Genomic DNA, 24,850 nt, shown 5'->3' with positions numbered 1-24,850 from the left:
GTAATGCTCCACAATTTTTTTCTCGGAACATATTTATTGTAGAGAGTCCGAATTTGATGACAATATACATCAACACGCCTTGTCCATCTCCTATTTTTCTACGTAGTCTCCATCTCTTGGCCGTGGAAAAGCATGTATTACCTGCTGGTAAAAGCTCTTGTCCTGTAGGCGTAGCCATGTTTTCACTGCATGACTGACAATCTCGTCATCCTCAAAGCGTGTTCTCCGTAGAGAATCTTTAAGCGGCCCAAAGAAATGGAAGTCCGAGGGTGCCACGTCTGGACCGTAGGTGGGTGAGGCAATGATGTCCAACCCAATTTGACGACGCGATCCTGTGTTCTCAGACGAGTGTGGACGTGCATTATCGTGTTGGAGCAAGATTTTTGCTGGATTCTTGTCCGATCGAACATGTCGGAAACGGTTCTTGAGTTTATTCAGACTCTTCACATATGCCGCTGAATTGATGGTTAACCCTCTTCCACGAGAATCCCACAATCTCAGAAGACTCTCACCATGACTGTTCCGGCAGAGGGGTTCAAAATGGCTCCAAGCACTATGGGACTTAACATCTGAGGTCTTCAGTCCCCTAGACTTAGAACTACTTAAACCTAACTAACCTAAGGACATCACACACATCCACTCGAAGCTGCGACCGTAGCAGCACCGCGGTTCCGGACTGAAGCGCCTAGAACCGCTCCGTCAGTGCGGCCGGCTCCGCCAGAGGGGGTTGTCCTGAATTCCCTCTTTTGTGGTGAATGAGGATAATGCCGCTCGAAGGACTGCTTTTATGTTTCCGGCGCAAAAAGGTGCACCCAGCTTACGTCCCCTGTAGCGATCCGTGACATTAAATTAACCAGAGTAATACGAGTAACGAGTGAGCAAATGGAATAACACAGACTAACACAAGAATACGCTTATGTCATATGGTATTATTTTTTGGGGTAATTCTTATGATTCAAAAAGGGTATTTTTGGCTCAATAACGGGCTCTTCGAGCTACGTGTGGTGTAAGTTCGAGAACCTCTTGTCGACCCCTATTCAATAGTCTGGGAATTCTTTATTGTCGTTTGTTGTTAGCAATATTAGCTTATTCCCAAGAGTTAGCAGCTTTTACTCAATTAATACTAGGCAGAAATCAAATCTGCATGTGGAATGCACTTCCTTGACTCTTGTGCTGAAATGAGTGCAGTATTCTGCGGCATCCATTTTCAATAAGCTACCACAAGAACTCAAAAATCTTAGCAGTAGCCCAAACACTTTTAAGTCTAAACTGAAGAGTTTCCTCATGGCTCACTCCTTCTATTCTGTCGAGGAGCTCCTGGAAGAGCTGAAAAATTAAGCAAATTCCAGTGTTACATTGTTGATTTTCTTTATTTAAACTTATGAATTGTCGTCTGAATATGTTACTTATATTTAATTTTATCTATTTCTACTATCGTGTTATAATTTCATGTATTGACTCGTTCCATGACCATGGAGATTTCTCCTTAATTTGGTCCCACGGAACAGTAAATAAATAAATAAATAAAATAAATAAACGACATTCGTCTATGTTAGTAATGTAACTTTAAAAAAAATGTGGAGTATTACTTATTGAACGACCCTTTTAATTTAATGTGGGACATTACTTATTGAACTCCCCTCGTACTTTATTGCAGATTAGTGCATCACCTGTAAAAAGTCTGACCTATCGCCACTGTCAATGGATCGAAGTGGGATACTGCACACTAGACCCTATGTTTCCCAAATACATTTCCTAATTAATATGTTACGACTAGAATAAAAATAAAACACACATTATGTGAGGGTATTTGTCAACTCAGCTTTGTTGGAGCATCCTGTACAAAAATATATTGATGCACTGAAATATGTTGACCGCTACCACGCAACTATCAAGATATGGAAGACCAACTTCAAGAAAGACTAATTTAAAACTTACTGCTGTATCTTCTTATACTGAACCCAGATTGTTATAACATCGACTTGCAGTACTTGCTAAATGAGCAGTGTGTCGTAATGGTGAAATATGGATTAGAAAGCAAAGAGCAGCGACCTTTCCATTTGCTACAGTAATTTATAAGTGTTTGACGGTGCAGGCGGAGAATGCCGGCCCTATCGCTCCAGCAGCCTGGTCATGAGGCGGAACAGGTCCTCGAGGCTGCGCAGTAGCTGTTCTTCATCATCGTTGCCGGCGGAGCCACGGCTGCTTCGGCTGTTCTTGCCTGGTGGCGTTTTGGCCTGCAACATACAGTTGATCTCAGGTTTGAACTTCGCGTGAAATGACGGGAACTCGATTTTGTTTTCTTGTCCATCCTTGGACCGAGTAGAGTCCTATGTACCAAACAATATGCGTCACAACTAGGGAAGACAAAGAAGGGGAGTAGGGGAGGAGGTGGGAGATAAAAACGACAAATACACTACTGACCATTAAAATTGCTACACCACGAAGATGACGTGCCACAGTCGCGAAATTTAATCGACAGGAAGAAGATGCTGTGATACGCAAATGATTAGCTTTTCAGAGCATTCACACAAGGTTGCCGCCGGTGGCGACACCTACAACGTGCTGACATGAGGAAAGTTTTCAGCCAATTTCTCATACACAAACAGCAGTTGACCGGCTTTGCCTGGTGAAACGTTGTTGTAATGCATCGTGTAAGGAGGAGATGCACACCATCACGTTTCCGAGTTTGATAACTGTCGGATTGTAGACCTATCGCGATTGCGGTTTATCGTATCGCGACATTTCTGCTCGCGTTGGTCGAGATCCAATGACTGTTAGCAGAATATGAAATCGGTGGGTTCAGGAGAGTAATACGGAACGCCTTGCCGGATCCCAACGGCCTCGTATCACTAGCAGTCTAGATTACAGGCATCTTATCCGTATGGCTGTAACGGATCGTGCAGCCACGTCTCGATCCCTGAGTCAACAGATGGGGACGTTTGCAAGACAACAACCATCTGCACGAACAGTTCGACGACGTTTGCAGCAGCATGGACTATCAGCTCGGAGCCCGTGGCTGCAGTTACCCTTGACGCTGCATAACAGGCAGGAGCGCCTGCAATGGTGTACTCATCGACGAACCTGGGTGGACGAATGGCAAAATGTAATTTTTCGCATGAATCCAGGTTCTGTTTACAGCATCATGATGGTCGCATCCGTGTTTGACGACATCGCGGTGAACGCACATTGGAAGCGTGTATTCATTGCCATACTGGCGTATCACCCGGCGTGATGGTACATGGTGCCATTGGATACACGTCTCGGACACTTCTTGTTCGCATTGACGGCACTTTGAGCAGTGGACGTTACATTTCAGATGTGTTACGACCCGTGGCCCTACCCTTCATTCGATCCCTGCGAAACCCTACATTTCAGCAGGGTAATGCGCGACCGCATGTTGCAGATCCCGTACGGGCCTTTCTGGACACAGAAAATGTTTGACTGCTGCCATGGTCAGCACATTCTCCAGATCTCTCACCAATTGAAAACGTCTGGTCAATGGTGGCCGAGCAACTGGCTCGTCACAATACGCCAGTCACGACTCTTGATGAACTGTGGTATCGTGTTGAGCCGGCCGCGGTGGTCTCGCGGTTCTAGGCGCGCAGTCCGGAACCGTGCGACTGCTACGGTCGCGGGTTCGAATCCTGCCTCGGGCATGGATGTGTGTGATGTCCTTAGGTTAGTTAGGTTTAAGTAGTTCTAAGTTCTAGGGGACTAATGACCAGAGTAGTTGAGTCCCATAGTGCTCAGAGCCATTTGAACCTTTTTTTAGTATCGTGTTGAAGCGGCATGGGCAGCTGTACCTGTACACGCCATCCAAGCTCTGTTTTACTGAATGCCCAGGCGTATCAAGGCCGTTATTTCCACAAATGGCACATTCTATGTGAAGTTGGTTGTTTACTGTGCACGAATCGGCTTTCGTGTGCAGTGTAAACATGAACTATGTTGAACATATTTTATATTTTACCAGAAAAGTAAAGCCGAGAGAAAGGGACGTGGGACGTGCCTGGGTAGCTCAGTCGCTGGAGCACTTGCCTTCAAAGGGCAAAGGTCCGTAGTTCGAGTCTCGGTGTGGTACAGTCCCGAGTTCAAGTCTCGGTCTGGCACACAGCTTTATCCTACCAGAAGTTTCGTATCAGCGCACAGTCCGCTGCACATTGAAAATGCCATTCAGAGAAGAGAAAAGTAAATTACCAGGAAAAGTTAGCCCCTAAGAACCTAGGGCCTCCGAGAGCAGAATCTTTGATTGAGAGAGTGACGAAATCAAATAAGCGTGACTACAAGCGAACATTTAAGAAGGAAGTTTACAGTGATAACAAGTTGTTGCCTTGGGTGAAGCTTAAGAATATGCCATTTTCAGCCCACAAGTAAATTCGTGAACTAAGACACCTGTTAGAGAACTTGTACAATTGTCCGAAAAATGGAAAAGCACGAAAACTCCCGCTTACACAAAATTGCGAAATGGAGCGTTCTGAAAGCTTACACATTATTTCGTTATTGCCCTAAACTGTATTTAATTATGTACAAAACAACGAAATTCCACAAAAACAATTCCTTCGTTTGTCAGATAAATTATGCATATTATTATTATTATTATTGTAATTGTTGTTATTACACTACTGATCATCAAAATTGCTACACTAAGAAGAAATGCAGATGATAAACGGGTATTCAATGGGCACATATAATATACTAGAACTGACATGAGATTACATTTTCACTCAATTTGGGTGCACAGATCCTCAGAAATCAGTACCCAGAACAACCACCTCTGGCCGTAATAACGGCATTGATACGCTTGGGCATTCAGTCAAACAGAGCTTGGATGGCGTGTACAGGTACAGCTGCCCATGCAGCTTCAACACGATACCACAGTTCATCAAGAGTAGTGACTGGCGTATTGTGACGAGCCAGTTGCTCGGTCACCATTGACCAGACGTTTTCAGCTGGTGAGAGATCTGGAGAATGTGCTGGCCAAGGCAGCAGTCGAACATTTTCTGTATCCAGAAAGGCCCGTACAGGACCTGCAACATGCGGTTGCGTATTATCCTGCTGATAACACACCTGAAATGTAACTTCCACCGCTCAAAGTGCCGTCAATGCGAACAAGAAGTGACCGAGATGTGTAACCAATTTTTTTCTGAATTCTCAAAATTCTGGATAAGCTTCTTTCTATTAACATGAGGCAAGATACACACCATTATGACACCTGAAACAAGAGCAAAGTATAAATTTCAGTCTATCAACTGTTTGGAACATAAGATAGTTTCCAATGGTTGGTCTAAAAGTGTTCAACACATTGCCTCGATAAGTGTAATGTCTGCCGCTAGGGTAGTTCAGCAGGAAAATTGCACAGGACTTGAAATAGCCCCCATCACACTGTTAGAGAAATTTAAATAGCAACAGAATAATATTGATTTCATCTGCTTCATATGTTATTGTTCAAATGTTCAAATGTGTGTGAAATCTTGTGGGACTTAACTGCTAAGGTCATCAGTCCCTAAACTTACACGCTACTTAACCTAAATTATCCTAAGGACAAACACACACACCCATGCTTGAGGGAGGACTCGAACGTCTGCCAGGACCAGTCGCACGGTCCATGACTGCAGCGCCCTAGACTTCTCAGCTAATCCCGCATGGCGATATGTTCTTGTTGGAAGTAATCATCCTTACCTGCTATATCAAGAAAATTGTTGTAAATTACTTCCACATGTCATATGGTAAAGAATGTAATTTTGGCACACTGTCCAGTCATGGCTGGTAAATGGTGTAGATCTAAAGTGCGCGTCAACGACGGGGGCCGAGTTTAGGTTCGTTCTGCGCATCTGACGTCACAAAACACAGTCAGCCGGGTGATACGCCAGTATGGCGATGACGAATGCACGCTTCAATTGTGCGTTCACCGCGATGTCGTCAAACACGGATGCGACTATCATGATGCTGTAAACAGAGCCTGGATTCATCCGAAAAAATGTCGTTTTGCCATTCGTGTACCCAGGTTCGTCGTTGAGTACACCATCGCAGGCGCTCCTGTCTGTGATGCAGGGTCAAGGGTAACTGCAGCCACGGTCTCCGAACTGATAGTCCATGCTGTTGCAAACGTCGTCGAACTGTTCGTACAGATGGTTGTTGTCTTGCAAACGTCCCCATCTGTTGACTCAGGGATCGAGACGTGGTTGCACGATCCGTTACAGCCATGCGGATAAGATGCTTGCCACCTAGACTGCTAGTGATACGAGGCCGTTGGGATCCGGCACGAAGTGATACGAGGCCGTTGGGATGCGGCAAGGCGTTCCGTATTAGCCTCCTGAACCCACCGATTTCATATTCTGCTAACAGTCATTGGTTCTCGACCAACGCGAGCAGCAATGTCGCGATACGATAAACCGCAATCGCGTTAGGCTACAATCCGATCTTTATCAAAGTCGGAAACGTGATGGTACGATTTTCTCCTCCTTACACGAGGCATCACAACAACGTTTCACCAGGTAACGCCGGCCAACTGCTGTTTGTGTATGAGAAATCGGTTGGAAACTTTCATCATGTCAGCACGTTATTGGTGTCGCCACCGGCGCCAACCTTGTGTGAATATTCTGAAAAGCTAATCATTTGCATATCACAGCATCTTCTCCCTGTCGGTTAAATTTCTGGTCTGTAGCACGTCATCTTCGTAGTGTAGCAATTTTAATGGCCAGTAGTGTATTATTAATGTTGTTATTGCCAGTGGCTGAAGTTTCATAAATTTCTTGATAAGCACAATTGTTGTACAGCAGATGCTATTAATTTCAAACTCTCACATTTATCTGAATCTAAAAATTTGTGGACACGCAGAATGTATACACTAGCTACCATTGACAATGTACGTGAAGGTTAGCAATGATGGTAACGAGAATGTACGTTTCGCAAGAAGACTGGTCTCCGGACGGCCATACGGCACAATGTAGAGGGAAGACCATCGTGTTTGGCGTATAGCTCTGGCACATCGTAACGCTTCTGCAGCAACAACTGTTACAAATCGGTTACGTTAAAAATAGACCCGAGCCAGATGCCCTGCAGCGTCCATTCCACTGACCCTAAATCACTGGCATTTGTGACGTCAGTGGTGTCAAGTGAGACCTCATTAGAGAATGGAGTGGCAGTGTGTGTGGTTTTCTTTTTTTATGGAAGCTGCTTCGGTATCGGTGCCATTGACGGCCGTGTGTTAGTTGGAAGAAGAGGCCAGCTGAGGACCTGCAAACAACCTGTCTGTGTGCTAGAAACTCAGTACCTACATTTGGAGTTATGGTCTGAAGTGCTATTTCGTATGACAGGAAGAGCACTCTCTTAATTTGCCTACGCACCTTGACTCAAATTTGTACGTCAATCTGGTGGTTCAACTGCTGTGCTGCTATTCATGAAAAGAACTCCAGAAGTGTTTTCCAGCAGGATAACATTCGCCCACATACCGCTATTGTAACCTAACATGCTCTACAGATTGTCGACACATTGACCTGGCCTGCTAGGTCATTAGATCAGTCTCCAGTCGAGCACATATGGGACGTCATCAGACAACTCCAGAGTCTTCTGCAGCAGCACTAACCACCCCTGTACTGACTGATCCAAGGGCAACATGCATGAAACTCCATCCATAAACAGCCATCCAGCACCTTTACAACACAATTCATTCACGTTTGCATGCCTGCATTCAATACTCTGGCAGTTACATCGGTTATCAATGCATTTTACATTTGGAGTGGTTTACCTTGGGCATACATTAACTTGTTACCTTTCAATGTTAATCACTTAAATATTTTACCCAGACGAATGTAATCCTTAAATTTCGTTATCCTGCATCAATTACCAAAATAAACTGAAACAAAATTTTAATTGTTTCCTAATGCAGTTCTGACACATCATCTAATATTTAATACTAAATTTAAATCTCAGTTTTTATTACTAAACAAAGATTAATTCTTTTTTGTTTTGTCAGAACAAATATACTACTTAGAACACAAATTTGAGTTTTCGATGAAACTCGTACAATATAAAATGTGATACTAGTTACTTAATTACTAATTATCAATCGTCGTTATTTGTTGTAAATTGCTGCAGTTTTTAGACTGCAGCCTCAAACGCATTGAGGGCTTTTCTTGATCTTAGTTATCTTCATTCACATTGGCTAAAAGTGTATGTCACAATAGTCCACACATGTTCATTCACAGAATCTTTGGAACAGAATGGAACTGTACTTACGATCATGGTGCGGTAGTGTACTGTAATGTTCTCTCAATCTGTACCAAATATAGCGTGAATTAGTGCGGTGCTCCAAGCAGAAGCCACCATGGCAACAATGACTGAACTGAGTTTTCCATCTGCACAGCGCAAGGTTATACTGATGCGGTAGGAGACCAAACAAAACGACAGTGGCAAAATCGGTTTATTTCAGCCACAAAACACTGAAACAAATGTCCATGTCTATACTGATAAACGGGTCGAACCATCATGTCTGCCTCTTCTATGTTTCAACCAATTTTGATACAGTTTTTACAGGTAACTTGAGTGTAGGTTGGGGCAACGTATGGGATTTATTTCATCACAATCGTATCATCGAAAAAAAGATAGCATGATTATCTAAAATCGTCATATCTGTCTGAACACGCTAATAGCCAAAACAATTACACGAATTTTCGTGGGATTTTCACATGGGACTTGAGCGTAGCTTGGAGCAACATGTAGGCTTTCATCAAAATAGCATCATGTAAAAGAAGATTTTGTAATTTAAAATTTTATCCTCACCAATATTATACATGCGAAAGTAACTCTGTCTGTTACGTTCTCATGCTTATACCGCTGAACCGATTTCGATGACATTTGGTGTGGAGATAGCTTGGACCACGAATAACACCGTAGGCTACTTAAGAAAGAGTTGTGTACAAGTACGAGAAATATTGAGGTTCAGTTACAAAATCTATGACAGCGGTGTATGTCCACAGGACTTTCTAATGATTCCAATTCCAAAGAAACAAGGAACAAAGAGATACAGTGAGCTCGGAACAATCAGCCTTATTTCACATGCAGCCATAGTTGTGGTAAGAGCCTTTAATAAAAATTTTAAAAAAAACTGGGCAAGGCAACGGACGAGAATCTGAGTGAACAGCAATTTGCTTTTAGACGGAATACGGGCACAAGAGATGCAACAGGACTCTTGCGAGTTTTGGGAAGAAGAACAGGGTGTTTGAGGTTTGCAGGCAACATGGTTCCAGTAGCCAACAAGTGAAAAAGAATTACAAGATACAGTGGATACCATTGATGCTAAATGAAAAATTTGTGCAATGAAAATCAATACCAGAAAATAAAAGTAACAGGACGAGAAGGAAATAAAAAGGTAAAGGTAGTGCTGAGTAAAGAAGTATTAGAATATGTGTAAAGCTCTAAATACCTCAGAAGTAGGACAGAAACCGACTGGAAGAGCAGCGCAGAAATTAAAACCAGAATGGCTATGGCAAAAGTGGCATTTTATTAGAAAAGGAGAATTTTCTGCTGCAGTATGGACAAAGATTTGAGGAAAATGCTAATCAATGTTTTGTATGTAATGTCCCCCTGTATGGTGCTGAGATGTGGACCTGAGGTAGAAAGATAGGGCAAGGCTGAATGCTTCAGGAATTTGCGTATGGTGGAGGATAGAAAGAATAGGTGGGATGGATAGAGTGAAAAATGAAGAGATTCTGAGAAGCGTGGGAGAGCAAAGACAATTATCTTATCTAGTAAAAAGAAGGAAATGACAGTGGATTGGGTATAAATTTTAAAAAAAAAGGAGGGGATTGTAAAACAGTCTTGAAAGGATAAGTGGAAGGAAGGAGGAACTGAGGTAGGAAGAGATTTCAGACCCCGGATGATTTAATGAATGGCAGCACATAGAGCAACATTAAGAAGGAAGTAATGAATTACAGGAAATGGGGACACAAAGAACCCACTAACACAGCACGAAACTGATGATGATGAGTGAAAGACATTTATTGATTTGAAGAATATTATCTGAGCTAGGGTAAAGTATTTGGTCTTTGAAAAATTTGTGTACTCTTTGGCTTTTGAACTTTATTGTATTAGTGAAAATGCTTTTATTAGTTCATTTGTGCTACATGATACGATTCAAGGTAACAAATTCAATGCTTATAAATCTTCAATGGTTTAATATACTTCCATTCTTCTATGATGTGGTTAGAAGCAAATTGGTGTAAATGACAATACTTATTAATTAGAGATATGTGCAGCATATTGTAAAGGAAGAACAACGATCTTTGGTGGCAAAGGAATATCAGTGTTTCAGGAGATTTGAACAGCTTCCTAATGGTTAATTGAAGAAAAGGTTAACAAGAAGTGTTTTCTCTTCAGATGCAAAGAGATGCAAGTGCACATGCATGTTTTTGGTTCAAAATGTCTTGTTAACTGTTATGATTAGATGATTTGAGGCATTGTAATTTAGAATGTTAGAATCTGTTTTTGCATTCAAAACATTAAAACAGAAGAATGGAAGAAGGTGAACATATTGAGAAGAATTGAGAAAATGAGCAGACAGGCAGCGAAAGCACTAATAGTGATGGTTTGCTGAGGTACTTCTTCAATCTGTAGTGCTCCCCATTACACTTAGTGGAAATGCAGCGGTCAGAACATCATTAAGTTTTGGATGTATATCATACAGTTTACTCCACTGAAGACCATTGTCATAAGTTCTAGAATTTAGGGCGCTCCTGTATGGAATTTTTCGATAAACTACTCTCGAAAACCACCGCTTCTACCAAAAATGTTTCCCAGTAAAAAAATTGAACTATACTAAATTCCTACAAAAAAAGTGCTACTCATATTTGTAGGACTAATAGCTTGTGCATTGCAGAGATGGAAAATCGCATATTATTGAAAATAAAGTTTTAATATTAAAAAATTACCGTCTGCTATTACAGGAAGTAGTTTAAGAATAAATATTAAATGCTTTGGTTACAACAACAGCCGAGATCGCAACAAGATTTGTTTATTGTGACCAATATCGGCTTACGTTAAAGTCAAACTCAGATTTTTTGGGCCCCCTATAGCTGGTGCTGGCGACTGACGGTGTACGATCGTGATATCACGTGAAAAAACGAGGCGCGCCAGTATCAGCCATAGTAGCTCCAAAAAATCTGAGGATGGCTTTCATATAATCCGTAACCCATAACAATAAATAAATATTACTCTAATATCGACTGCTGTTGTGATCAAAGTATAGCATCACATCGCTGCGCCCCACGGACTATATTGTCTAAATTTATGAAATATTAAATGTATGTCCCATGTCTAATGGCCATAGAGCCGTACTAAGGGAGGAATTGTGTTTTGGGGTGTGTAATAGGGTGTAGACGGGATGGAGTGTAGTGCGCTTGGGAAGGTAGGTCGCAGTATTGAGTTCATGCACTGCCCTCTTTCATAGGTCTGCAAACGGAACACCTAGTAGGTGACCCCACGCTCTAATACCAACCCTCTACAGCACACCTTATTTGAGTCACTGGCGACGTGGTGTACAGACACGGCCGGAAGGGAGGGGGGGGGGGGGGTGTTTACTTTCATAAAAAAGTGAGCGTTAACACTAACACGGAACGCAGATGAAATTAATAATACAAATGCAAGAAACGCTTGTGGGCGGAATCTATATAAATCTCTGCACACTGTTCTACAACCGCTACAGGGAAAATTGATTCTTCGTCATGCTGTACGGCAGCTGTGGTGTCCTTCCAGGAAAGGCAGCTTCCCCCACTGCGAGCGCTACTCGCTTTTCAGTTTACAGACTATACCTACCCACCATTTCCTGTCCACTTCTCTTATGTGAGTAGACAAAATAAGCTCATGTTTATGTAGTGGACTTATTTCCAGTTTATTAAAACAGTATACACCCGCACTTTTTAAATGCTAAAAATCATTCAATAATACTTTCAAGAGCATTACTTAGCATTTTTTATGTTGCTCCATGTAGAACGAGGGCTTTTCGAAAAGTAAAGATACAATGGCTCGCAGTCCTTAAATAGAACATTTATTTTGAAAACGTGAGTTACCTCTTATTAACTGGATTATTTGTTATTGTTCGACATAATCACCCCCGTTATCCAAACATTTGTTAAGTCGGTGCACAAGCTTTTGTATCCCACAGTCATAGAAGGTTGCCGCCTGTTGTCGGAATCACATGCCAACTTCATCTTTGATCTCTTCATCGTCGTGGAATGATTTTCCACCAAGATGTGACTTCAGGTAATGGAAGACATGGAAGTCGGTGGGCGCAAGGTCCGGGCTGTATGGCGGATGGTCCAATATGTCCCATTTGAACTGTTTGAGTAGTGCTTTGGTTATGAGCGCTATGTGAGGCCGAGCGTTGTCATGAAGCAAGCGGACTCCACTTGTCAGCATTCCCCTGCGTTTGTTCTGAATTGCCTTTCCAAGACGATTCAAAGTCTGACAGTATGCAGCAGCATTAATTGTCGTTCCAGGAGGAATAAATTCCAACAGAAGAATGCCTTGTCTGTCCCAAAACACAGAAGCCGTTTTGAATTTCTTGTCTTTTGGTGAATTCGAATGGCGCCGTTGCATTGATTTTTGCTTGGATTCAGGTGTATGGTGGTAAACCCACGTCTCGTCACCTGTCACAATGTAATCAAGTAACTCATCACCTGCTTCAGCATAGCATGTGAGGAAGTCGAGTGCAAAGCCCATCCTTTTGTTTTTGTGTTCTTACATTAAGAGTTTTGTAACCCAGCGCGCACACTATTTCCTGTACCCTAATGTGACAGTCACAACGTCATAAAGAGTTGTCATTGACACGTCCGGTATGATGTGATGCAATTCTTTCAATGTCTATTCGCACGAATTGCTTCCTCCGAAGAAGGGCATCAGAGATCACAGATGGCTGACCTGTTCTTTGTTTGTCATTAACATCGGTCCTACCTTCAGAGAAATGACGACACCTTTTCGTTACATTTTGTCGATTCATAATGTTCCCATAAACAGAAACAATCTCTTTCTGAATATCCGATGGTCGCTGACCTTTTGCATGAAGAAAACGTATGACGGAGCGCATTTAGCATTTGGCGGGATTCTGAATCGGCGCAGCCATTTTAAACACGACCTACTCCAACCAGAAGCAACGTTCAACTGCCGAACGACCGCGAGGGAAAAGCTAACGGTTCAAGGACAACAGTAGTGTTGCCGACTTGTAGCCAAAACCCTTCTCTTCCTCTGGCGTACGATGTATCTTTACTTTCTGAAATACCCTCGTATTTCTGATTGATTACACTACTAGTGTCACGCCCAGAAAGAGCTTATTCTGTGTCTTACATAATAGACAGAAGGTCGTTTACATAATTATACGAGAAACAATAGTGGACCTAAGATTGAGAATTGTGGAACCCCATAACTGTGTTCTCCACAGCCAGAATTGGTTGAATTATTAAGTACAAGTCTCTGCATTCTTTTATTTAAACATGACATTATGCATTGGTTGGGTATACCTTAAGTTCCATAAAATCTCACTTTATCTTGGAGAATGTTGTAGTTTACCCTTAGAAGCCTTACGTAAGTCACAGAAAATATTCCATCATATTATTTTGTTATTTAATGATTCTAAAATTTGGTGAATGAACGTGTAAATGACATTTGCAGTCGAGCAACTTTTCTGAAAACCAAACTGTGATTTATTGAGAACATTATGAGGGATTCCCTTACAGAACATATGACCTTCAACCAAAAAACTTTTTGAGAGGATATTTGAAAGCATGTGTAACGCTGAATCAAGTGGATTGAGAAACAGGGAGATGATGCTGAAAAAGGATGTAACTGAAAATTTCGCACTGTTGCGATAAGCTAGAAAAATGTTGTACAGATACTTTTTTACTTACTCCGACACCTTATAATTGCACTGCAGCCCATTCTCTAACACTCAGTCTTTAACTAGGTTGGATGGTTGGTTTAAAAGGGAGGAAATGGACCAGACTGCTTGGTCGTCGGTCGCGCTGTGACTTCAGCACAGTTGTTGTTGTTGTGGTCTTCAGTCCTGAGACTTGTTTAATGCAGCTCTCCATGCTACTCTATCTTCTGCAAGCTGCTTCATCTCCCAGTACCTACTGCAGCCTACATCCTTCTGAATCTGCTTAGTGTATTCATCTCTTGGTCTCCCTCTACGATTTTTACCCTCCACACTGCCCTCCAATACTAAATTGGTGATCCCTTGATGCCTCAGAACATGACCTACCAACCGTTCCCCTCTTCTAGTCAAGTTGTGCCACAAACTCTTCTCCCCAATTCTATTCAATACCTCCTCATTAGTTATGTGATCTACCCATCTAATCTTCAGCATTCTTCTGTAGCATCACATTTCAAAAGCTTCTATTCTCTTCTTGTCCAAACTATTTATCGTCCACGTTTCACTTCCATACATGGCTACATTCCATTAAAATACTTTCAGAAACGACTTCCTGACACTTAAAAGTATACTCAGTGTTAACAATTTCCTCTTCTTCAGAAACGCTTTCCTTGCCATTGCCAGTCTACATTTTATATCCTCTCTACTTCGACCATCATCAGTTATTTTGTTCCCCAAATAGCAAAACTCCTGTACTACTTTAAGTGTCTAATTTCCTAATCTAATTCCCTAATCATCACCCGAGTTAACTCGAGTACATTTCATTATCCTCGTTTTGCTTTTGTTGATGTTCATCTTATATCCTGAAAGATACCGTGCATTCGGTTCAGCTGCTCTTCCAAGTCCTTTGCTGTCTCTGATAGAATTACAGTGCCATCGGCGAAGTTTTTATTTCTCCCCCATGGATTTTAATACCTACTACGAATTTTTCTTTTAATAACATCAGGGCATCAGGGAGAGGCTACACCCCTGTCTCACTCCCTTCCCAACCACTGCTTCCCTTTCATGTCCCTCGACTCTCATAACTGCTGTCTGGTTTCTGTACAAATTGTAAGTAGCCTGTCGCTCCCTGTATTTTACCCCTGCCACCTTCAGAATTTAAAGATACTATTCCAGTCAACACTGTCAAAAGCTTTCTCTAAGTCTAAAAATGCTAGAAAGGTAGGTTTGCCTTTTCTTAATCTAGCTTCTAAGATAAGGCGTAGGGTCAGTATTGCCTCACGTGTTCCAACAATTCTACAGAATCCAAACTGATCTTCCCGAGGTAGGCTTCTACCAGTTTTTCCATTCGTCTGTAAAGAATTTGCGTTAGTATTTTGCAGCTGTGACTTATTAAACTGATAGTTCGGTAATTTTCACATCTGTCAACACCTGCTTTATCTGTGATTGGAATTATTATATTCTTCTTGAAGTCTGAGGGTATTTCGCCTGTCTCATACATTTTGCTCACCAGATGGTAGAGATTTGTCAGGACTGGCTCTCCCAAGGTTGTCAGTAGTTCTAATGGAATGTTGTCTACTCCCAGGGCCTTGTTTCGGCAGTATTTGACGTAAAACGTCAAGTACTTACGGATGCACAGTGGAGCCAGCATAGGCAGAGAAAAAACGCTGCCAGCCAAAGCAGGACTGCAGGCCTGGGTATCATGGCACGAACCTGAGGACAGAACAGATGGAACATCCAATTCGTGTCAACATCACATTGTAATCTTACCTAATTTTTTTCTGAGTTCTCAAAGTTCTGGATAAGCTTCTTTCTATTGACATGAGGCAAGATACACACCATTATCACACCTGAAACAAGAGCAAAGTATAAATTTCAGTCTACCAACTGTTTGGAACATAAGATAATATCCAATGGTTGGTCTAAAAGTGTTCAACACACTGCCTCGAGAAGTGTAATGTCTACCGCTAGGGTAGTTCAGCAGGAAAATTGCACAGGACTTGAAACAGCCCCCATCACACTGTTAGAGAAATTTAAATAGCAACTCTAATGAATGGATAGAATAATATTGATTTCATCTGCTTGATATGTTATTGTTCAAATGTTCAAATGTGTGTGAAATCTTGTGGGACTTAACTGCTAAGGTCATCAGTCCCTAAACTTACACACAACTTAACCTAAATTATCCTAAGGACAAACACACACACCCATGCCCGAGGGAGGACTCGAACGTCTGCCAGGACCAGTCGCACAGTCCATGACTGCAGCACCCTAGACTGCTCAGTTAATCCTGCATGGCGATATGTTCTTGTTGCAAGTAATCATCCTTACCTGCTATATCAAGAAAATTGTTGTAAATTACTTCTACTTGTAATATGGTAAAGAATGTAATTTTGGCACACTGTCCAGTCATGGCTGGTAAATGGTGTAGATCTAAAGTGCGCGTCATTTACGACGCCGGCCGAGTTTAGGTTGGTTCTGTGCATCTGACGTCACAAAACACAGTCAGCCAATGAACAGAGAATGACGTTGTCAGAGCTCGACTGCAGTGCCGAGCACGGACGAGTGTCTTCAGTTTTAGAAACGTTCAGTCATAAATAAATTAATTTAACAAATGCAATGTCTTGATAGTAGACTTTCATTTATAGAAAGTTTGGAAAAAACATTCTCTATACCAATTGCTTCAAATTCTATCAATTAATTAAACCTACAAGCCTCCTAATTCAGGCGATACCAAGGAAAGGCGTTTGTATAATTCACTCTAACCGCTTTTTCTCAATAAAGAACAGCGGTAATTGTTTATTTCCTATTGTACTTCGACGAAACGTAATTCATAATCATACCAACAGTGTTTGTCGGTAATTTGCGTGATACACTCCTGGAAATTGAAATAAGAACACCGTGAATTCATTGTCCCAGGAAGGGGAAACTTTATTGACACATTCCTGGGGTCAGATACATCACATGATCACACTGACAGAACCACAGGCACATAGACACAGGAAACAGAGCATGCACAATGTCGGCACTAGTACAGTGTATACCCACCTTTCGCAGCAATGCAGGCTGCTATTCTCCCATGGAGACGATCGTAGAGATGCTGGATGTAGTCCTGTGGAACGGCTTGCCATGCCATTTCCACCTGGCGCCTCAGACCGCGTGCAGACCGCGTGAGACGATGCTTCATCCAGTCCCAAACATGCTCAATGGGGGACAGATCCGGAGATCTTGCTGGCCAGGGTAGTTGACTTACACCTTCTAGAGCACGTTGGGTGGCACGGGATACATGCGGACGTGCATTGTCCTGTTGGAACAGCAAGTTCCCTTGCCGGTCTAGGAATGGTAGAACGATGGGTTCGATGACGGTTTGGATGTACCGTGCACTATTCAGTGTCCCCTCGACGATCACCAGCGGTGTACGGCCAGTGTAGGAGATCGCTTCCCAAACCATGATGCCAGGTGTTGGCCCTGTGTGCCTCGGTCGTATGCAGTCCTGATTGTGGCGCTCACCTGCACGGTGCCAAACACGCATACGACCATCATTGGCACCAAGGCAGAAGCGACTCTCATCGCTGAAGACGACACGTCTCCATTCGTCCCTCCATTCACGCCTGTCACGACACCACTGGAGGCGGGCTGCACGATGTTGGGGCGTGAGCGGAAGACGGCCTAACGGTGTGCGGGACCGTAGCCCAGCTTCATGGAGACGGTTGCGAAAGGTCCTCGCCGATACCCCAGGAGCAACAGTGTCCCTAATTTGCTGGGAAGTGGCGGTGCGGTCCCCTACGGCACTGCGGAGGATCCTAAGGTCTTGGCGTGCATCCGTGCGTCGCTGCGGTCCGGTCCCAGGTCGACGGGCACGTGCACCTTCCGCCGACCACTGGCGACATCATCGATGTACTGTGGAGACCTCACGCCCCACGTGTTGAGCAATTCGGCGGTACGTCCACCGGGCCTCCCGCATGCCCACTATACGCCCTCGCTCAAAGTCCGTCAACTGCACATACGGTTCACGTCCACGCTGTCGCGGCATGCTACCAGTGTTAAAGACTGCGATGGAGCTCCGTATGCCACGGCAAACTGGCTGACACTGACGGCGGCGGTGCACAAATGCTGCGCAGCTAGCGCCATTCGACGGCCAACACCGCGGTTCCTGGTGTGTCCGCTGTGGCGTGCGTGTGATCATTGCTTGTACATCCCTCTCGCAGTGTCCGGAGCAAGTATGGTGGGTCTGACAGACCGGTGTCAATATGTTCTTTTTTCCATTTCCAGGAGTGTATTTTAAAGTCCTCCGAAGCTCTATTGAATGATGAGCTGCAGAAGTGTAATGGGTAAAGTAATTGGCTGCTAAGCAAGAGGTTCTGAGATGAAACCTTGTTTGGTGCTTAATATTTTTTTAAAAAAAAATAATGTCTTCAGTGTCTTACTTCATGAATTTTATTCGTTTGAAGGAAATTTTTTGAAATTTCTAGTGGCAACTAAAATCGACCATACAGAAAGTATACGCTATGGACTTTTACCTCTGCAAACTCTTCAAAATTTCGTGCAACGGTTTACTACATTTAATGCTGCACAATAACTGCGTTAAAACATCGAAACAACATTAAGTCATTTATGGGTGGAAGGTATCGGTGAAGAAGATTTCTAAAAATCAAATTTTTGGGCCAAATAGTTTTTGTGAAATCTAATGATAAAGTGTGTCAAAGCAGTCTAAACACCATGTGTGTGCACAGGCGAGAAGTGCAGTGATGACAAAATGGCGCACAGCGCGGAATGCAGGGAGCACGTCTCTGTAGCAGCGAAAGGGTTAATGCGGCCGTGGTGGCTTTACTTCATAAACTACGCGCTCCCCCCTAAACGTAAGTTTGCGAACTATACTATACTATACTATGGCGCTGCTTCTCTTGGTGTGTACAACTGGCAACACAGCAGTCTCCCGCATCTGGGCGGACATGCGCAAACCGCCAAAATAAAAGAATTTAACTATAGTAATAAATTCCAGGTTAGTGAGGACAAGTCTGATAGAGAAAGTCTTCCATCTATCGACAGCATAAGTAGAGGATCACTGTGGGTTCTAGGCAGAAAATCACTGACATTAGGATCAGCATTCCTGTAACTGATAACATCAGCATCAGCTTTCTCAGAATCGCTGACGCCAGCATCCGGCACTATGGAAATGTCATTATTTACAGAATTTCCTCCCCTCTGACTCTTACCCTCCCTCTTGTGGGCCAATGACATTACGCATTTTTGCGTATAAGCGGATGGGTCCCAAGTCACCAATGGCGTGCAAGCCTGAGCCCCACCCATCAGGCAACTGTAATACACTACTGGCCATTAAAATTGCTACACAAATAATAAATGCAGACGATAAACAGGTATTCATTGGACAAATATATTATACTATAACTGACATGTGATTACATTTTCAAGCAGTTTGGGTGCATACATCCTCAGAAATCAGCACCCAAAACAACCACCTCCGGCCATAATAATGGCCTTGATATGCCTGGACATTAAGTCAAACAGAGCTTGGATGATGTGTACATGTACAGCTGTCCATGCAGCTTCAACATGATACCACAGTTCATCACGAGTAGTAAGTGGTGTATTGTGACGAGCCAGTTGCTCAGCCACCATTCACCAAACATTTTCAGTTGCTGAGAGATGTGGAGAATGTGCTGGCCAGGCCAGCAGTCAAGCATTTTCTGTATCCAGAAAGGTCCGTACAGGACCTGCAACATGCAGTCATGCATTATCATGCTGAAATGTAGGGTTTCACAGGTATCGAATGAAGGGTAGAGCCACGGGTCGTAACACATCTGAAATGTAACGTCCACTGTTAAAAGTACCGTCAATGCTATCAAGAGGTGACCAACACGTGTATCAATGGCACCCCATACCATCACGCCGGGTGATAGGTCAGTATGGCGACGACGAATACACGCTTCCAATGTGCGTACACCACGATGTCGCGAAACACGGATGCGACCATGATGCTGTAAACAGAACCTGGATTCATCCGAAAAAATGACGTTTTGCCATTCATGCACCACATTCAACGTTGAGTACACCATCGGAGGCTCTCCTGTCAAGGGTAACCGAAACCACGGTCTCCGAGCTGATAGTCCATGTTACTGCAAACGTCGTCGAACTGTTCGTGCAGATGGTTGTTGTCTTGCAAACGTCCCCATCTGTTCACTCAGGGATCGAGACGCGGCTGCACAATCCGTTACAGCCATGCGGATAAGATGCCTGTCATCTAGACTGCTAGTGATACGAGGCCGTTGGGATCCCGCACGGCGTTCCGTATTACCCTTGTGAAACCACCGATTCCATATTCTGCTAACAGTCACTGGATCTCGACCAACGCAAGCAGCAGTGTCGCGATACGATAAACCGCAATCGCGATAGGCTACAATCCGACCTTTATCAAAGTCGGAAACGTAATGGTACGCATTTCTCCTCCTTACACGAAGCATCACAACAACGTTTCACCAGGCAACGCCGCTCAACTGCTGTTTGTGAATGAGAAATCGGTTGGAAACTTTCCTCATGTCAGCACATTGTAGGTGTCACCACATGCTCCAACATTGTGTGAATGCTCTGAAAAGCTAATCATTTGCATATCACAGCATCTTCTTCCTGTGGGTTAAATTTCGCGTCTGTAGCACGCCATCTTCGTGGTGTAGCAATTTTAATGGCCAGTAGTGTATTTATAGTTCGATTCAATGATTCAAATGGTTCTGAGCACTAAGGGACTTAACATCTGAGGTCATCAGTCCCCTAAACTTAGGACTACTTAAACCTAGCTAACATAAGGACATCACACACATCCATGCTCGAGGCACGATCGAACCTGCGACCGTAGCGGTCTCGCGGTTCCAGACTGTAGCGCCTAGAACCGCTTTTTTTTTTAAATCTCATTTTGTTCGTTTTGGTTCGTTGTATCTGCTCAGGGCGGACGTCGCAAGATACCCGTTCCAGTTCGTTCTTGATCCATTAACTCAGGTTTTTTATTACAGAGTGCAGCAAACCATCTGACCGAACACGCTGAGCTACCGTGCCGGCTACAGTCATTTTCAGTCAGTATGTAAGTGCAGTGGGAGGCACTGTCGGTGGCAGCGGCAGTGCCCAACCAGACAGGTGAAGTCTGAGCGTAAACATTTGACAGTTTTCTTTTTGTTTCAAACATTTTGTGTGCATGTATCAGAGTAGTCTAATGTGGCAGCTAACGGTATACTGCTTCAATCAGGTTAGGTTTACAAATGCACTGATCTATTGGTCTGTATTAATAACATTTATATAGGGTGTTTCAGCACAGCATTAACAAAATTTCTGGAGAGATAGAGTATACCTAGATAATGGAAAATCCCATGGCAATGCATGCTTTTCTGACACAATATTTGTGGGCCGCAGTGGCCGAGCGGTTCTAGGTGCTTCAGTCCGGAACCGCGTGACTGCTACGGTCGCAGGTTCGAATCCTGCTTCGGGCATGGACGTGTGTGATGTCCTTAGGTTAGTTACGTTTAAGTAGTTCTAGGGGACTGATGACCTCAGATGTTAAGTCCCATAGTGCTCAGAGCCATTTGAACCATTTTTTTTTAACCTGACACAATAATGATGGCACAAAACACAAGAAAGTGAGGACACAAACAGAGTAAGAAAACATGTTTATTATACTTAATACAACAGATATCAAGAAATGAGAACAAAAACAGACGACAGTCCTTATCAAAGAAGGTCTTCGAAATTATGACACTGGACCACGATGCAGGCCTCACATCTCCAGCACAAAGAAGTCCATGCACCAGAGAAGTCTGCATCGCAATAGTGCCAAGTAGTAATGGATGGGTTCAAAAAACTATTTGTACTGGACTTGCAATCTCTTGTTTTCATAACTGTCTCCAGTGGACGACCAACCTAAACATCAGATGGCAACTAACTTAAATCAAACTTAAATTGATAGCCTTGGCAGGCAAATGACCTATAAAAAAGATGAAGGTACCATAGAACACAGCGAAAAGAGTGAACGTATTTGCATAGCAAGAAGAAAGCGAGGTTAACAGTACGAGTGTTGCAACCCAACATAAACAGGTGTGAAAATACCGACGACCGACAGATCTAAAACACCGATCCGGGCAGAACAGTTGTTAAGCCTGACTGTCCAATGGGACCTTATTTGTCCAAAGCGTTGGTCTGCCTAATTGGTAGATCGCTTCACTGCCCCACTAAAGCCGAGAAACATCCAACACATTGCCAGCGGCCAGGCAAGTGAACTGCTTGATTAACAGTTGAACAATGAGCCGTACTTTCTAGAAAAAGCATACCTCATTGGAGAAAGGATTCTGCAAAATCGAAGCGAGTACTGCGTCAGTCCTAAGTCAAACAAATGAAGTAGACTAGGTGAATTTCACCACCTGCGTGAAGAACTGGGGTAGGTCGCGTTGATCACTGGAGGAGTGTCTACGTTTAACACTCGGGTAGACTAAGCTACTCATATGGTTAGCTGTAGTTATAAAATGAACAGTCCATAGATTTCTAGCTATCACATCCGGTCGTATGATAAAGAGAGCGACTGTGTTGTTTCTCCTTGTTTTAGCCTTACTAAGAAAATTGAAAAAGTTGTGTTGGATGTTCAACACAGCTACGCTAATCAAGAAACTAACACTACTTTATTTTACCTTCTCTTGGTCGATGAAAGCTATACTCGATGTATTATCTGACGAGGTCCTTCACATCATCAAACTTTGGACTAATGCGAACTACATCCAAAAAGTGTCTATCTAAGGCTCGACAACAGGGGCGCCAATACCCGGGGATAAGGGGGACGCGACCCCCCCCCCCCCCCCCCCCCCCTTGCAGCTCTCTGGGTAAGGAAGAAATATAGGCTAGTGCAGTCGGGTGTGTTTCTTCCAAGAAAATGATTTTAAAGCATTAGACAGGTTTTTAACAGGGTTGGAACTGGAACTTTATTGTGGCTATTTACATGTCGCCTTTCGTCTTTCAAAATATTATAAATACTTTGTACACCCCCGCTGTACCCCTCTCCCCTCCCCCCCTCCCGTAAACTCGCATTGTATGGGCGCTCTTGCCCGGCAAGTTGTCGAATACGAGCAGTAAACAAAAATAACTGTAAGGAAATATTGAGGCTGAAAAACGTTATAATGTCGACGTAATAGTCAAATTATATGTTACGTTTCACTAGCCAGCTAACACAATCGACGCAACTGACGTTGAGAATTACGGTGTCAATGCTGCGTATTTCCAATGGAGAAAATTTTATGACGTTCTTTTACACACATGGTATACAGGCACGTAACTAAAAATTATGAGTTGCATACAGATTACTTCTTACGTAGCGTGGATGCGCGTAGTACGATGTTCCAAATTTCACGTTAGTACAGTTCCCAGAAATCTTTTTGACAAACCTGAGCTTGCACTTTGCGCCATTTTCTTGAACTTGCTTTTCGTAAAATTTTGTCATGTATACAATAATTTTGATCACACAATTGCGCGCCTTTTTTTCTAATCTACGATTAGTATCCCACACCTACGTCGTCAGTAACTTTCGATCACAATTCTCTTAGCACGTCGTGATGCTCACACTTCCTGTCCTGCATATCATACAGTACCCATTGTGATTCTCAAGGCAGATAAGCTTCGCAACTTCTGTCTGCGGTAATTAAATATGAAATGTAATATGGCAAAAACAGCAATAAGCCCTCGCTTGGCTTGACTATTTCCGACCAATGCTATTCCATTGTCATTCATATTTATGTTGGTCAATAGCAGTAGACGCTTATCAATGCCTTTACCTGTCTTGGGATTATCCGGCCGTTTATTCTGTTTATTTGCAAATAAACAAAGATAGTGAAGCGTTATTATGATGGGGATCAACATCTCCAATTATCTCGCGCACAATTTGCTTTGCTTCCTTCAAAAACGACGAATACACAAAGGCTCGTGTTTGGTCTCTAGATGGGACTCATTCGAAACGGTTGTTGTAGAAGTAAAAAAAAAAAAGTTATACCAACTAAAAAATGTGCATAAGCATAACGTATTACCGAGCACCAGTTGCCCTATCGATCTGTCTATCTATGCTACTGCAAAAGGCAGCACACACGGAAAACAATGCGAACACCGACGATGCGCTTGGTATGTGACAAATTAGCAGTTAATTTGCAATTCATTTAAACCATTGAAACATTTGCTTACTGACCGATTTCATTCTATTCTATAGGATTGTTTTACAGCTGTTGTCACGAAAACTACTCTCTACTACAGCCTTAGGATCTGTGTGTGTACTTACTTAAATGCTGTACGCTTGACAGTTCTCGTTGAAATAAAGTTCTCTACATCACACAACACTGCACCCGTCACACTGCATTGCTCTCCAAAACAACTCCCCTATGAGAAATTTACTTAATGTGACGTGAACAACAACCTAAAATCTCTGACATCTGATTGTAGGTAATCTATGGGATCACTAGTGGTTGTTGGGCGACACTCGTTTCACAAGGCGTCACCCGCACTCGAAACAGCGACCCAACATCGGGTCAATTCTAGTGTCCGATTCCACTCGTCGGCTTTGAGCAATGACGTCAGAGACGCTACATAAAGGCAGTCTTTGAAAGCAACTTTTCATATTCTTAAACAAACGAATGTAGTATACGATAAAATTACAAACACAGTTAACGTGATTAATTACTTGGTCACAAATTATACCGACAAGAATTAAAGGTAACGAAAAGAAATAAGAACAGGAAAAGAGAAGTATACAAGTCTGAAATAAATTATTACCGTAATTTATGCGATGCGAATACAAAAAGCACAGAGAACCTTCAAATCAAGTACAGTATAGCGCATGGTGAAGTCATATTATAAATCAGCGTTAACTTTTAATAATAATTGTTAAATCTAACGGGATGAGTACAAAAGTAACGAAAATTGACAAAAGTAGGGTCTAACAAATATTGGAATCGGTAA

At 42.9% G+C, this 24,850-nt stretch overlaps 1 long non-coding RNA gene across 1 annotated transcript; it reads right to left on the bottom strand.

The window, feature by feature from the left end:
• Nucleotides 1-1,866: 1,866 nt before the first annotated feature.
• LOC126336669 (uncharacterized) lies at nucleotides 1,867-24,344 on the bottom strand. The gene is made up of 3 exons (XR_007564985.1): nucleotides 24,174-24,344; nucleotides 15,491-15,574; nucleotides 1,867-2,237 (listed from the first exon to the last, which is right to left on the bottom strand). It is a non-coding gene; the product is annotated as an uncharacterized LOC126336669 (long non-coding RNA).
• Nucleotides 24,345-24,850: the final 506 nt, after the last annotated feature.

Source organism: Schistocerca gregaria, chromosome 1, assembly GCF_023897955.1.
Source record: "Schistocerca gregaria isolate iqSchGreg1 chromosome 1, iqSchGreg1.2, whole genome shotgun sequence".
NCBI lineage: Eukaryota > Metazoa > Arthropoda > Insecta > Orthoptera > Acrididae > Schistocerca > Schistocerca gregaria.
The sequence above is the reverse complement of the archived record's forward strand: the minus strand, read 5'-3'. Positions and strand labels throughout refer to the sequence as shown.